The sequence below is a fragment of the Dendropsophus ebraccatus genome, chromosome 5, assembly GCF_027789765.1.
Source record: "Dendropsophus ebraccatus isolate aDenEbr1 chromosome 5, aDenEbr1.pat, whole genome shotgun sequence".
Taxonomy (NCBI): Eukaryota; Metazoa; Chordata; class Amphibia; order Anura; family Hylidae; genus Dendropsophus; species Dendropsophus ebraccatus.
This window is the reverse complement of record NC_091458.1, coordinates 146806759-146821576: the sequence shown is the minus strand read 5'-3', so window position 1 is coordinate 146821576 and position 14818 is coordinate 146806759. Positions and strand designations below refer to the sequence as shown.

Below are 14818 nucleotides of genomic sequence, written 5' to 3'. Positions count from 1 at the left end.
GGATACAGGAAGTATAGCTGTTATATAGCTGCCTTCAGGAGATTGGACCTGGATACAGTAAGTATAGCTGTTATATAGCTGGCTTCAGGAAACTGGAATTCTGCTTTGTTTTACAGCATGATAACAACAACAAAAAATAATGAATGTATATGGCAAACTTGTTTATATCACATCTACTGTTGATTTAGATTTTGAAAGTTATAACAACAGGTTCAGTTTCTGATTAATCAGAATTTTACGCCAAAAATTTGCAAACCTGCAGAACCAAACAGAGGGTGACCATACTTTAAATGCACTTACTACGCTTTGCTCCCACTAGCTAGAATCCTGCTCCACTCTGATGAGGGGTAAATTCCCCCTATACATCTGTCTGTGGATAGATACCTTCCTTGGGTATTTCCCTGGTCATATCATGCTTGACTGTGGCTTGTTGGAAGATGGTTTCCTTCACTGGAGACCCCTCTTGGCTTGGTTGTTTCTTCCGAGTAGAAGGCCTGGCTATCTCACTAATGTTGAAAAATGCATGATGGTGTCTTCACAGTATTTTTCCATGCAATGTCGAGAATCTAACCACATGGTTAGCCGATGGTTACCTGTAATAAAAATCTATTTGTTTTGGGGGTTCTGTATTGTGTGGCTGTACTTCCTGGTTGTGCAGTTGCTTAGTACTACAAGATCCAGAATGCATTGCTTTTCCTTAGCTTTCCATAACAGTCCTCCAACCTGCCCATTCCCTGTTGCAGAACATCAAGGCTGTGTTCACACATTGCATTTTAATTGTGTTACTGAATTATTTAATTGCAGTATTGTATCACTTCATTATGGTCCCACCCACACGGCACACTGTATTCTCTACCTGTAACACCACACAGCACCCTGTATTCTCTACCTGTAACACCACACAGCACACTGTATTCTCTACCTGTAACACCACACAGCACGCTGTATTCTCTACCTGTAACACCACACAGCACGCTGTATTCTCTACCTGTAACACCACACAGCACGCTGTATTCTCTACCTGTAACACCACACAGCACACTGTATTCTCTACCTGTAACACCACACAGCACGCTGTATTCTCTACCTGTAACACCACACAGCACGCTGTATTCTCTACCTGTAACACCTCACAGCACGCTGTATTCTCTATCTGTAACACAACAAAGCACGCTGTATTCTCTACCTGTAACACCACACAGCACGCTGTATTCTCTACCTGTAAAACCACACAGCACGCTGTTTTCTCTACCTGTAACACCACACAGTACGCTGTATTCTCTACCTGTAACCACACAGCACGCTGTACTCTCTACCTGTAACACCACACAGCCCACTGTATTCTCTACCTGTAACACCACACAGCACACTGTATTCTCTACCTGTAACACCACACAGCACACTGTATTCTCAAGCTGTAACGCCACACAGCACGCTGTATTCTCTACCTGTAACACCACACTGCACACTGTATTCTCTACTGGTAACACCACACAGCGCTGAATTCTCTACCTGTAACACCACACAGCACGCTGTATTCTCTACCTGTAATGCCACACAGCACACTGTATTCTCTACCTGTAACACCACACAGCACGCTGTATTCTCTACCTGTAAAACCACACAGCACGCCGTATTCTCTACCTGTAACGCCACACAGCACGCTGTATTCTCTACCTGTAACACCACACAGCACGCTGTATTCTCTACCTGTAACACTACACAGCAATGTAGTCTCTACCTGTAACACCACACAGCACGCTGTATTCTCTACCTGTAACACCACACAGCACGCTGTATTCTCTACCTGTAACACCACACAGCACACTGTATTCTCTACCTGTAACACCACACAGCACTGTATTCTGTACCTGTAACACCTCACAGTACGCTGTATTCTCTACCTGTAACACCACACAGCACACTGTATTCTCTACCTGTAACACCACACAGCACTGTATTCTGTACCTGTAACACCTCACAGTACGCTGTATTCTCTACCTGTAACACCACACAGCACGCTGTATTCTCTACCTGTAACACCACACAGCATGCTGTATTCTCTACCTGTAACACCGCACAGCACACTGTATTCTCTACCTGTAACACCACACAGCACGCTGTATTCTCTACCTGTAACACCACACAGCACGCTGAATTATCTACCTGTAACTTAATTTGTGCTGTCATGGACAGAGGTGGCAGCAGGAAGCATTGTGCCAGACTAAAAAGAATACACCACCTTTTGCAGGACATACAGCAACTGATAAGTATGGAATTTTTAAATAGAAGTAAATTACAAATCTATATAACTTTCTGACACCAGTTGGTTTGTAAGAAAAATATTTTCTCCGGATAACCCCTTTAAAAACAATTTTTTTATACTGGAGTACCCCTTTAAGACCATTTTTGGTAAGGTCGTGAAAGGGTTAATACGATTTTTCCACATTTTTAGTGTAAAGAACATTTCTGTGTACCTCATCTCATCGCTCTCCTATACGTTCATCTATAAACCTTTGTCACTGACTCTCCTAGACTCTGTAGGTCGCATGCTGCTCATGATTAAAAGAGTTGTTGTGTAATTTCGAGCTTGTGTAGGGGGACAAAGGAGCCAAACGACCCTTTCAGATGAAATAAAAGAGATGACTAGTGATAAGAAGAAGCGGCATAGAGTAGATCTATTACCAGTAACAGGTTTGTGTGCGGGATGGGGGGGGGGGGTCTGGGATGCCTTTACTGCCAGCTGATGGGTTTATTCGCAATGACACCAGTGTTAATCACCATTATCTAAGAGTTTTATAATTGGATTCTCCTGGCACAGGCAGCTGTCACATGTACACTGAACCTGCCACCACTACTTGACACATTTCCTTTAACAGAATACTTGAAAAAGGGGAAAATATGCCAATCATATCCTATTTATGCCTTGGGTGCATAAAATGGATTTCGAGGTCACCGGGGCGCAGAATAATTTTAAACATAAAACATGTAATAGTAAAAACATGATGATGAGTCAGGATGTATTTAGTTCAAGTATTAACATTGAAATTGAGTTGTATAGCGTCTATTTTATTGTAAGACACGGAATTCTAGATAGAATTTGAGAAATATTTAAGTTTGAGTTTTTAATGCTGGTGAAGGCCAGAGGCACCAAGATTCTGCATGAAAATGCTTAAAGGGCAAGTCCAGAGAAAAAATTCTTTCAAGTCAACTTTGTAATTTACTTCTGTTTCTCAAGTCTTCCAGTACTTATCAGCTGTTGTATGTCCTGCAGGAAGTGATGTATTCTTTCCAGTCTGAGACAGTGCTCTCTGCTGCCACCTCTGTCCGTGACAGGTACTGTCCAGAGCAGTAGTAAATCCCTATAGAAAACCTTTCCTGCTCTGGACAGTTCCTGACATGGGCAGAGGGGGCAGCAGAGAGCACTGTGTCAGACTAGGAAGACTGCACCACTGCCAAGATCTGCATATCACCTTGCCCTAAAAAGATTTCAAATAAAAAAATGAATTAACTGTGCAAGTGATTTTGATTAAAAAAAATACATCTTAAGACCCTATTACCCCAAGCGATCATAAGCTACATTTGGCTGAATATCGGACGTTGCGGCCGATAATTGTTTGGTGTCATAGCTCCTGTTAAAAGGCAATGATTGTGCATGTCGGCTGATCCTTGTCTTACAACATGTTGAAAAAAAATAGAACGACAGAGCGAAAGCCAAGTAATAGGAGTGGTGACAGCAACCCCTCCCCCATCTCCTATGGGCTCCCCAGACGAGCTATAGATTGTCCGGGGAGCCCCTCCCGCAGCTCCCCATGGCCCCCTCATTGTTGGAGCGTGTAATAGCACCGGTGGTGATCGTTGAACGAGGAGTAAGCGAGCGCCGATCACTTGCTCCTCCAGATCAGTCGTGTAATAGGGTCTTACTGCTCCTATACAGTTTTCTCCACCATGGTATCGCTTCTTCCTACAGGCAATAGGAGAAGAGAGTATAGTTATGTTCACACAGCTAAAATACATGCTGATTAGAGTTAAAGGGGTACTCCAGTGAAAATCTTTTCAAATCAACTGGTTTCAGAACGTCATATAGATTTGTAATTTACTTTTATTAAAAAATCTCCAGTCTTCCAGTACTTATTATCTCCTGTATGTCCTGCAGGAGGTGGGGTATTCTCTCCAGTCTGACACAGTGCTCTCTGCGGCCACCTCTGTCCAAAACAGGAACTATCCATAGTAGGAGAGGTCTTCTATGTGGAATTGTTGCTGCTCTGGAGAGTTCCTGACATGGACAGAGGTGGCAGCAGAGAGCGCTGTGTCAGTCTGAAAAGAAAACATAACTTCCTGCAGGACATACAGTAGCTGAAAAATATGGGAAGACTTGAGATTTTTAAATAGAAGTAAATTACAAATGTATATAACTTTCAGACACCAGTTAAATTGAAAGAAAACATTTTCGCCGGCGTACCCCTTTAAGCAGTAATTGAACATGCTCAAGAATAATCATTTGGCATTCAATACCTGTGGCGGATGAAGTTGGATGCCATAGGCTTTATCTATGTTTTCTCTGCTTCCCTAGCGCTGCATCTAACTTCTTCAGCCACCGGTATTTGAATGCAGAACAATTTGTCTTGAGCGTGCCCGAGTACCACTCAAAATCCTATCAAAATCCTCCCAGATTTCAGATACATATTTCACATGGATGTTGAAGTAAAATTTTCCCCATTTGCAGTGTGAACATGCCTTTACACATGGCTACAGGATTTCACAGCAAACAAGATTTGTACAGTGAAACCTTGTATTATGAACATATTTCATTCCGGGAACCTGCTTGTAATCCAAATCACTCGTATATCAAAGTAAATTTTCCCATAAGAAATCAATGAAACGCACACTATTCGTTTCACAACCCAATAAGAAGGAGGTAGGTAAGGTGTTCTGTATCAATAAAGAAGACTGTATCAGAAGGGGTTAATCAGTTAACTCCCCCTCCTAGGCAGCCGGTGCTTGTGACTGACAGGAGCAGGGAGCAGTCATGTGCATCCCTGAGGGTGGGTTCCTGTTGTTAATTGGTCTGGGGGGCGGGGCATACAAAAAGGCAGCCAGGAAGTCATGTGGCATCAGGGCGACGTCCCTGGCTGCCACAGTAGGATTCTCCCTCCTACCCTCCCTATTTGTTTATTGTCTTGTATGTACGGTTTATGGTCTGTTTTTGGTTCATCGTCACAACTTGGCACAGGGATGGCCTTGGCGAAGGAAGAAAATGAAGGGTCGGCAACAAGGCTATGCCCTGGCATTTAGGTGACCTGACCTGGTCGCCTCCTCTCCCCCCACAGTATACCTCCTTTCTGATCATGTTTCTGATCAATCTGTTTGAATAAATAAGCTGCCTACCCCCGCAAATTAAAAAAAACAAGAATCTCTGTGCCTTATTTACCTTAGTTTTGCGGTTTTATACAATAGTAATTGTAATACGGCCTGGATTTTTATAGCCATCTGGGCTGCATTGGGTTACAGTCAGTCATATATAACTCCCCAGGTGGCTGCAAACCTGCTGGTGCTGGTAACTGCTGGTACTAGTGCCGGCTGCCTGGAACAGCTATCGGTGAAGGGCTTAATTCAGGGGTCAGAGGGAAGCAGCGGTGATACAACATCCAGTAAAATGTGTAGGCAACATGGCGGCAACACATGTGCGGTAGTGGCCTGACAAAGCTCTGAGGAGTTAAAGCCCTCACAGCTTGGGTTACATCTGGACATATAGGACCTAGGCTGTCTGAACACTGAAGTAGGAGGGTGCCACAGCCTCACTCACCCTACTCAGTCCTCCAGCAGCAGGGAGAGGAGGTAAGGCCGAGCTGCTCGCTTCCACAGGAGGATCTCTGCAATTCTACAGGGTCCTAGATGCCATGAAAAAAAAAAAGACCCTTTATTCAATCAAGAAAATTTTAACTATTGTTCATTTTAGGTGCATTTTAGTAATAAAAAAAATGGATGCTCAAATAAACACAACCCCTTAATAATCAAGATATACTGTGTGGTAATAATAAAAATATATATTTATATTTCTTCTCATAGAGCCCACCCTATCTCCAAACAAAACCATAGACCAAGTATTTCTCCTGAATCCCAATGTTCCCTCGTATAGAATTTTCTATCTTTTTCAAGGATTTCATTTACTTTCTGGCTAATATTGAAATTCTTTGACTGAGGTTGCTGTCTTAAATTTATTATGGATAGAACATTAGCTCTGACTGATATATTGTGCACACCCTTGACATCTGTCACATGAGAAGTGTTCTCTATACAATGGGACAGACGCACTTGGGGCTGGGAATGAAGTGACTGTCCAAGTGTTTGCTATCACTCAGTATGCACTGGAAAGATCTGCCGAGCTGATTACTCTGTGATGAGAATTGTAATTCTCTCTGCTGAACAGTAATCTCTCTATTGGGCTGCTTGCTGTATGAAAACACGAAGAAGTATTAGGCACCATTAACCTTACTGTTCCATTAACCTCCACTGCTGGAGTAACTTCTCCTGCTGACAGATCTGCGCGCCCAAGGTTCTCAGTCTATAAATCAAACACGAAGAGGAGAGAAACTGTATAACTCATCAGCCGTTTGGGAAAAGTAAAACACAAGTGAAAACCCAACTATAAAAGGGCTTGCGAGAGATTGTCAGAAGATTTTGACTGATCAGTGTAAGAGCTATGTTAATCACAGATTATGGGGGAATGCTGGGATTTGGAAGTAATGCTACCTGTTATTAAATTATATATATATATATATATATATATATATATATATATATATATATATATACTAGAAAATGTACCCGGCGCTGCCCGGGTATAAATTGTCAGTGTGTTAATTAAATTTGTTCTAAGGTGCCCAGGAGGCCAAGCTAAAGGTATTGTTTTATCTGAGTTAATCAGTGGAATTAGTGTATACCTGTAGTGCATAGTTGGAGGGGTTCTTTATACCCACAATGTATAGTTTTTAGGGGTCTCGCATATCTGTAGTGCATAGTTGGGGGGGCTGTATACGTATAGTGTATAGTTGAGGGAGGTCCTGTATACCTGCAGTGTACAGTTGGTGAAGGTCCTGTATACCTGTACTGTATAGTTCGGGGGTCCTGTATACCTGTAGTATATAGTTGGTGCTGTATACCTGTAATGTATAGTTGGTGGAGGTCTTGTATACCTGTAGTTTATAGTTTGAGGGTCCTGAATACCTGTAGTGTATAATTGGTGGAGGTCTTGTATACCTGTAGTATATAGTTCGGGGGTCCTGTATACCTGTAGTAAATAGTTTGAGCGTCCTGTATAACTATAGTATAGAGTTGGTGGAGGTCCTGTATACCAGTAGTGTATAGTTTGGGGTCCTATATACCTGTAGTATATAGCTGGTGGTGTTCCTGCATACCTGTAGTATATTTGGGGTCCTGTATACTTGTAGTATAGAGTTGGTGAAGGTGCTGTATACCTGTATTATAGAGTTGGTGTAGGTCCTGTATACCTGTAGTGTATGGTTTTGAGGTCCTGTATACCTGTAGTGTATAGTTTGGGGTCCTATATACCTGTAGTATATAGTTGGTGGAGTTCCTGTATACCTGTAGTGTATAGTTTTGGGGTCCTGTATACCTGTAGTGTATAGTTTGGGGTCCTGTATACCTGTAGTATATAGTTGGTGGAGGTCCTGTATACCTGTAGTATATAGTTTTGGGGTCCTGTATACCTGTAGTGTAAAGTTTGGGGTCCTGTATACCTGTAGTATATAGTTTTGTGGAGGTCCCGTGCACTTGTAGTGTATAGTTTTGGGGTCCTGTATACCTGTAGTGTCCTGTATACCTGCAGGGTTGTATTTACCCGTATGGCAGTGTTATTCAGTCACAGTGTGTCGGTATTGGTCATGTCTGGTATGGGGGTGTTATCCAGTCACAGTATGGCGGTATTGGTCAGGTCTGGTGTGGCGGTGTTATCCAGTCACGGTATGGTGGTATTGGTCAGGTCTGGTATAGCGGTGTTATCCAGTCACAGTATGGCAGTATTGGTCAGGTCTGATATGATGGTGTTATCCAGTCACAGTATGGTGGTATTGGTCAGGACTGGTGTGGCGGTGTTACCCAGTCACAGTTTGCCGGTATTGGTCAGGTCTGGTATGGCAGTGTTATCCAGTCACAGTATGGCGGTATTGGTCAGGTCTGGTATGACAGTGATATCAAGCATAGTATGGCGGTATTGGTCAGGTCTGGTATGGCAGTGTTATCCAGTCACAGTATGGCAGTATTGGTCAGGTCTGGTATGACAGTGTTATCCAGCACAGTATAGCGGTATTGGTCAGGTCTGGTGTGGCGGTGTTATCCATTCACAGTATGGCGGTATTGGTCAGGTCTTATATGACAGTGTTATCCAGTCACAGTATGGCGGTATTGGTCAGGTCTGGTATGACAGTGTTATCCAGTCACAGTATGGCGGTATTGGTCAGGTCTGGTGTGGCACTGTTATCCAGTCACAGTATGGCGGTATTGGTCAGGTCTGGTGTGGCGGTGTTACTCAGTCACAGTATGGCGGTATTGGTCAGGTCTGGTATGGAGGTATTATCCAGTCACAGTATGGCGGTATTGGTCAGGTCTGGTATGGAGTTGTTATCCAGTCACAGTATGGCAGTATTGCTCTGGTATGGCAGTGTTATCCAGTCACAGTATGGCGGTATTGGTCAGGTCTGGTATGACAGTGTTATCCAGCACAGTATGGCGGTATTGGTCAGGTCTGGTGTAGCAGTGTTACCCAGTCACAGTTTGGTATACCTGTTGTGCCCTGTATATACATGTACTGTATGGATGGAGTAGGGGGTCCTGTATATACATGTACTGTATAGATGGAGTAGGGGTTCCTGTATATATATGTACTGTATAGATGGAGTAGGGGGTCCTGTATATACATGTACTGTATAGATGGAGTAGGGGGTCCTGTATATACATGTTCTGTATAGATGGAGTAGGGGTCCTGTATATACATGTACTGTACAGATGGAGTAGGGGGTCCTGTATATACATGTACTGTATAGATGGAGTAGGGGGTGCTGTATATACATGTCCTGTATAGATGGAGTAGGGGGTCCTGTATATACATGTACTGTATAGATGAAGTAGGAGGCCCTGTATATACATGTACTGTATAGATGGAGTAGGGGGTCCTGTATATACATGTACTGTATAGATGGAGTAGGGGGCCCTGTATATACATGTACTGTATAGATGGAGTAGGGGGCCCTGTATATACATGTACTGTATAGATGGAGTAGGGGGCCCTGTATATACATGTACTGTATAGATGGAGTAGGGGGTCCTGTATATACATGTACTGTATAGATGGAGTAGGGGGCCCTGTATATATATGTACTGTATAGATGGAGTAGGAGGTCCTGTATATACATGTACTGTATAGATGGAGTAGGGGCTCCTGTATATACATGTACTGTATAGATGGAGTAGGGGGTCCTGTATATACATGTAGTGTATAGATGGAGTAGGGGGTCCTGTATACATGTACTGTATAGATGGAGTAGGGGGTCCTGTATATACATGTACTGTATAGATGGAGTAGGAGGTCCTGTATATACATGTACTGTATAGATGGAGTAGGGGGTCCTGTATATACATGTACTGTATAGGTGGAGTAGGGGGTCCTGTATATACATGTACTGTATAGATGGAGTAGAGGGTCTACCAGTTATTACTGTGGATGTTGTGAGGCAGCTTCCCTAGCAACCATTGCTCCCTGTGAAAATGAAAGCAGTAATCCTATTGGTTGCTAAGGCTCCAACTGCCGTGTCTGCTGCAGCTAATTATATCACCTGTGTTTGCAGTGAGGAGATTTTCCCATTCATCTCTATGGGGCGCCTCTCTTTCCCCTCCCCCTCCCCTCCTGTACATCTGGCGGGGACGGGACCTTCGCAATAACCTTCCCGGGCACCCAATGTATCTGTGGGCCAAATTTGGGGTCAAACGGTTCAGGCGTTTGGAAGTCTATAGAGGACAGACAGACAGACAGACAGAAGGACAGACAGACAGACAGACAGACTTTGATTTTTATGATATAGATGTAAAACTAATCTGGCAAATTAAAGGGATTATCCAGCGCTACAAAAACATGGCCACTTTCCCCCTACTGTTGTCTCCAGTTTGGGTGGGGTTATGAAACTCAGTTCCATTGAAATAAATGGAGCTTAATTGCAATCTGCACCTGAATTGGAGACAATAGTAGGGAGAAAAGTGGCCATGTTTTTGTAGCACTGGATAACCCCTTTAAGATTCACTGAGAATTACGCTGTCAATTCGCTTCATTCTGCCATGAGAATTCCCTCCGATTTGTTAACCAAATTTAGAAAAAATACCAAAATGGCGGCCGCACGTGCTGTCTGGAGCATTATTGGGCGGGAGAAAGAGATTAACCAAAATCCCTAGTGCTCGTCCAATCAGCTGCAGGCCCCTCTGTGATGTCAGCCCCTCCCCCTCTATGGCCAGTGGGCTGTGTGTGGAGGAGACAGCAGGATGGCAGCAGGCAGTTACAGCAGAGCAGGGAGAGACTAAAGGCCTTATTCCACGGAACGATTATCGGACGTATTCGGCCTTTATCTGCCATTACGGCCGATAATCGTCCCGTGGAATAGGAGGCAACGATCAGCCGACATCGTTCCGCGGAACAGGAGCGGCGGCAGAAGACCGCCACTATACCCTATGGGCTGCCTGGACGATCAGCGATCCCCAGGGCAGCCCCCCCCCCGCAGCTCCCCCCGGCCCGCCCCGGGCTCACCCGCTTGCTGCTGCCACGTGTAATAGCGACAGCAGCAAGCGGGGAACGAGGAGAAAACAAGTGCTCACAGCTCTCGTTTGCTCCTCACTGTCGGCCCGTGGAATAGGACCTGAACAGAGTCATATAGGGACAGAAAGGAGAGGAATGGCTGAAATTGGATGATTGACTGGCTGATTGACTTTTTTTTTTCAAATTGTGATTTCCCGATTTTTGACCCAACACTACAACATGCTTTAAAGGGAACGTGTCATCATGAAAATGCTACCTAATCTATCGGCATCATGTTATAGAGGAGAGGAAGCTAAGCAGATTGATATATATCTTTGTGGGAAAACATTGAGTATAACTTGTAACATGTTGATTGGAATCCCTGCTCATTCTGTGATAAGGAGTCCAGTGGGCGGGGTCTCTCAATGGACTGGACTCTTTAGCATGGGAACATCAGAGATTTCAATCAATAAATTACAAGTTATACAAAATCTTTTCCCATAAAGATATATATCAATCTGCTCAACTCTTCCAGCTCTATAAGATGATGCTGATAGATTAGGTAGCATTTTCATTATGACAGGTTCCCTTTAACAAAATTTGTAATAGTCCCAGTACTGTAGCTAATGTAGTGTTGCCTGTTTTAATTAAATTCATTAAGATTCGATTCGCGAATCTTTACAAGTTTGACTAAAAATTTATGACGCTCACTAAACGAATTTCCGTCTGCTTCACTAATCTCTAGTTATAAGATTAGGCAAAACAATGTTTTATTGTTAAAGGGGTACTCCAGCAAAAAAAAAAAAGAAAAGAAAGAACAAATCTTTCAAATCAGCTTGTGTCAGAAAGTGTACCGTATATAAATTTTTTTATCTTAAGTCTTCCAGTACTTATCAGCTGCTATTTGTCCTGCAGGAAGTGGTGTATTCTTTTCAGTCTGACACAGTGCTTTCGGCTGCCACCTCTGTCCATGTCAGGAACTGTCCATAGCAGGAGAGGTTTTCTATGGGGATTTGCTGCTGCTCTGGACAGTTCCTGACATGGACAGAGGTGGCAGCAGAGAGCACTGTGTCAGATTGGAAAGAATACATCACTTCTTGTTGGACATACAGCAGATAATAAGTACTGGAAGACTTGAGATTTTTAAATAGAAGTAAATTACAAATCTGTCTAACTTTCTGGTTCTAGTTGATTTAAAAGAAAAAAAAAATCACTGCAGTACCCCTGTAGGCTATGTTCACAGAACATCTTTTTATGCAAATAAATGTCTGATGTTCATGATCATTATTTAGGTCTGTCATTATCAAACAATAGCTGTTATTTTGCCTTGTAAAGAAGTTGTGTGAACATAGATTTAAGCAGTAGTACTATGTGGTCAGGATGTGGCGGTATTATTTGTATAGTATCCACCCTAATTCAGCACTTTTCTCCTATATACTGTATATACTTTCCTAAATTATATGCAACCGAGTGATGACAATCTATATAGCCCTTCTTCATGTATTCAATTCTACCAGATACTGACAGACTCCTAAGATAGAGCGGCTGAGTGTAAGATTCTATCTGTTAATGTCAGTCTTGCTCCTCTTGCTGGATATGCTCGGTGAGTGACGTTTAGTATGATTGTTCATATTGTAAAGTGTTACAGTAAAAGACACAAATTGGCAGCAGATGGTGATGTGTGGAGAAAGGCAACATAATCCGCAGGGCTGTGATGACATAATGATAAAGTTTGCTATTGTAGCTGACAGGGTACTCTCACACCAGGGATATTATTGTACCGCGGGTCAGTCCCAGAATGGAGACCTGTAAAATAAACATAACAGTCCTGAACAGCTGAAATCATAGCGGAGGATGGGACATGTCCCCAGTGGATAAAGTGCTCAGCCATGATGTATAGAGGAACGCCGGTTACACACAGCAGTTTTTGTACCAAAACCAGAAATGGATCTAACAGGAAAGAGAAGCACAAGTCCTCCCTGTATATTTTTTATCCCACTTGATTTCACTTGCTGTGTGTGAAACCAGCATAAGGCTGGGTTCACACTAAGTTTTTGCAAAAAAACGGATGGAAAAAACAGATGCATTTGTGTGCATCGGTTTTGATCCGTTTTTCCGTTGACTTCCATTATAAAAATAAACGGATCAATAAGCATCAGTTTTTTTTAAAGTACACAAAAACGTAGCTGACCTTACTTTTGTGTGCGTTAAAAAGAAAAAACGGATGAAAAAAACGTATTGTGAACCCAGCCTTAGGGCGCCCTCACACGCACTTTTTTTCTGGCATTTTTCAGGCCCCCCCCAAAAAATCTGCAAAAAATGACAATGTATGGCAATTTTTCCATGAGTTTTTTTATTTTTTTTGGTGTTGGCTTCCCTTGGGGAGGGGGAGTGATTCGTCCTTGGGGGAATATTTTTACTGTGTGTGGGTAAGGGTGATTAATAAGACATCATTAGCGTGGGGGTGTGGGCACACAGGGGGCACCAGTACTGGGTTTTGCATAAAGGAGAAGATTACTCCTAGGTTATACAGTAAGGTGGGCAGTAACATTTTTAAGGATAATTCATGTTGTGGAGCTGTGGTGCCTTGGTCTGGGCTGAATAGAGAAAAAAAAAAATGATTGATTGTTTTAAGAAGACACCACCTGTGAGTCCCTGGGTATAACTGTGCTGTAAAACACTGGATATCAGGTCTACAGTAAGAAAACATTATTATAAATATATATATATGCAGTGTCCAAGAACATGCAGACTACTACTCCTATTATGGCCATTTCTCTTGCTGTGTCCATGCCTGTTCTGGTAAGTGTTTGCACTGCAACTGCTGCTGGTTTTCCCCTAGTATTCTCTGGTAATGTGCATTCTCATGTGTGTTCTTGTGTATTCCTGTGTATTATTACATTGTACAGTAGTATGCAAGGCTGTTGATCATGTGACCGTGCCAGTGCCCTGTAACCATGGTTCCTCCAATGGCCGACTAGCTCTGGCCAGGAGCAACCATGTGACCTCCCACTTCCTCCTAACAAGTTAGTCTTCCCCCTGCCTCCAGGCAAGGAGGATGTGTGTCGTCCCTCTCCTGCCTCAGAGGAGTTGGACTCTTTGCAGCTCCCACTTCACCACTAGAAGTGTGGATCGAGTGCTCTGCTGTGCTCAAGTCTTCGGTTGTACCTGCCTGCTCAAGTGTCCGGAGTCTTCTCTCTCATCTGGGTGTCATTCCGTTATCTCTCATCATCGCTACAAGGATTCACAGCAAGTATTATTCTCAAGCTAATCCACCCAGCAACGCTATTTCTCTCATACTCCTACTCCCATCATCCTGCACGTATTCTCACAGCCTATGCAGCACCACTCCTGCTTTACTTGTCAAAGCCTGCTATATACCCGGTTGCATCCAGACAGAACTGTTGCTACTAGTTACCTCATCTATAATAAAACCGCTGTTACTGAACCCTGGCATTGGTGTCCACTAACTGGTGCCCTGACTAGGTGCAGCGAGGAATCGCATGCCCATCATCACCCGCAGATTGTAGTGTATAGTTTGGGGTCCTGTATACCTGTAGTATATAGTTGGTGGAGTTCCTGTATACCTGTAGTATATAGCTTTGGGGTCCTGTATACCTGTAGTAAAGAGTTGGTGAAGGTGCTGTATACCTGTAGTATAGAGTTGGTGTAGGTCCTGTATACCTGTAGTGTATAGTTTGGGGGTCCTGTATACCTGTAGTGTATAGTTTGGGGTCCTGTATACCTGCAGTATATAGTTGGTGGAGGTCCTGTATACCTGAAGTATATAGTTGGTGGAGGTCCTGTATACCTGTAGTGTATAGTTTTGGGGTCCTGTATACCTGTAGTGTAAAGTTTGGGGTCCTGTATACCTGTAGTATATAGTTGGTGGAGGTCCCGTGCACTTGTAGTGTATAGTTTTGGGGTCCTGTATACCTGTAGTGTCCTGTATACCTGCAGGGTCGTATTTACCATTAGGCACCCATGGTCTGGTGCGTAGGGTAGCACCTTGCAGAGCGG

The 14818-nt window shown here is 43.3% G+C and overlaps 1 long non-coding RNA gene across 1 annotated transcript; it reads right to left on the bottom strand.

The window, feature by feature from the left end:
• Nucleotides 1-3825: 3825 nt before the first annotated feature.
• LOC138793883 (uncharacterized) lies at nucleotides 3826-6566 on the bottom strand. Its single transcript, XR_011363367.1, has 3 exons — nucleotides 6492-6566; nucleotides 5807-5891; nucleotides 3826-3964 (listed from the first exon to the last, which is right to left on the bottom strand). It is a non-coding gene; the product is annotated as an uncharacterized lncRNA (long non-coding RNA).
• Nucleotides 6567-14818: the final 8252 nt, after the last annotated feature.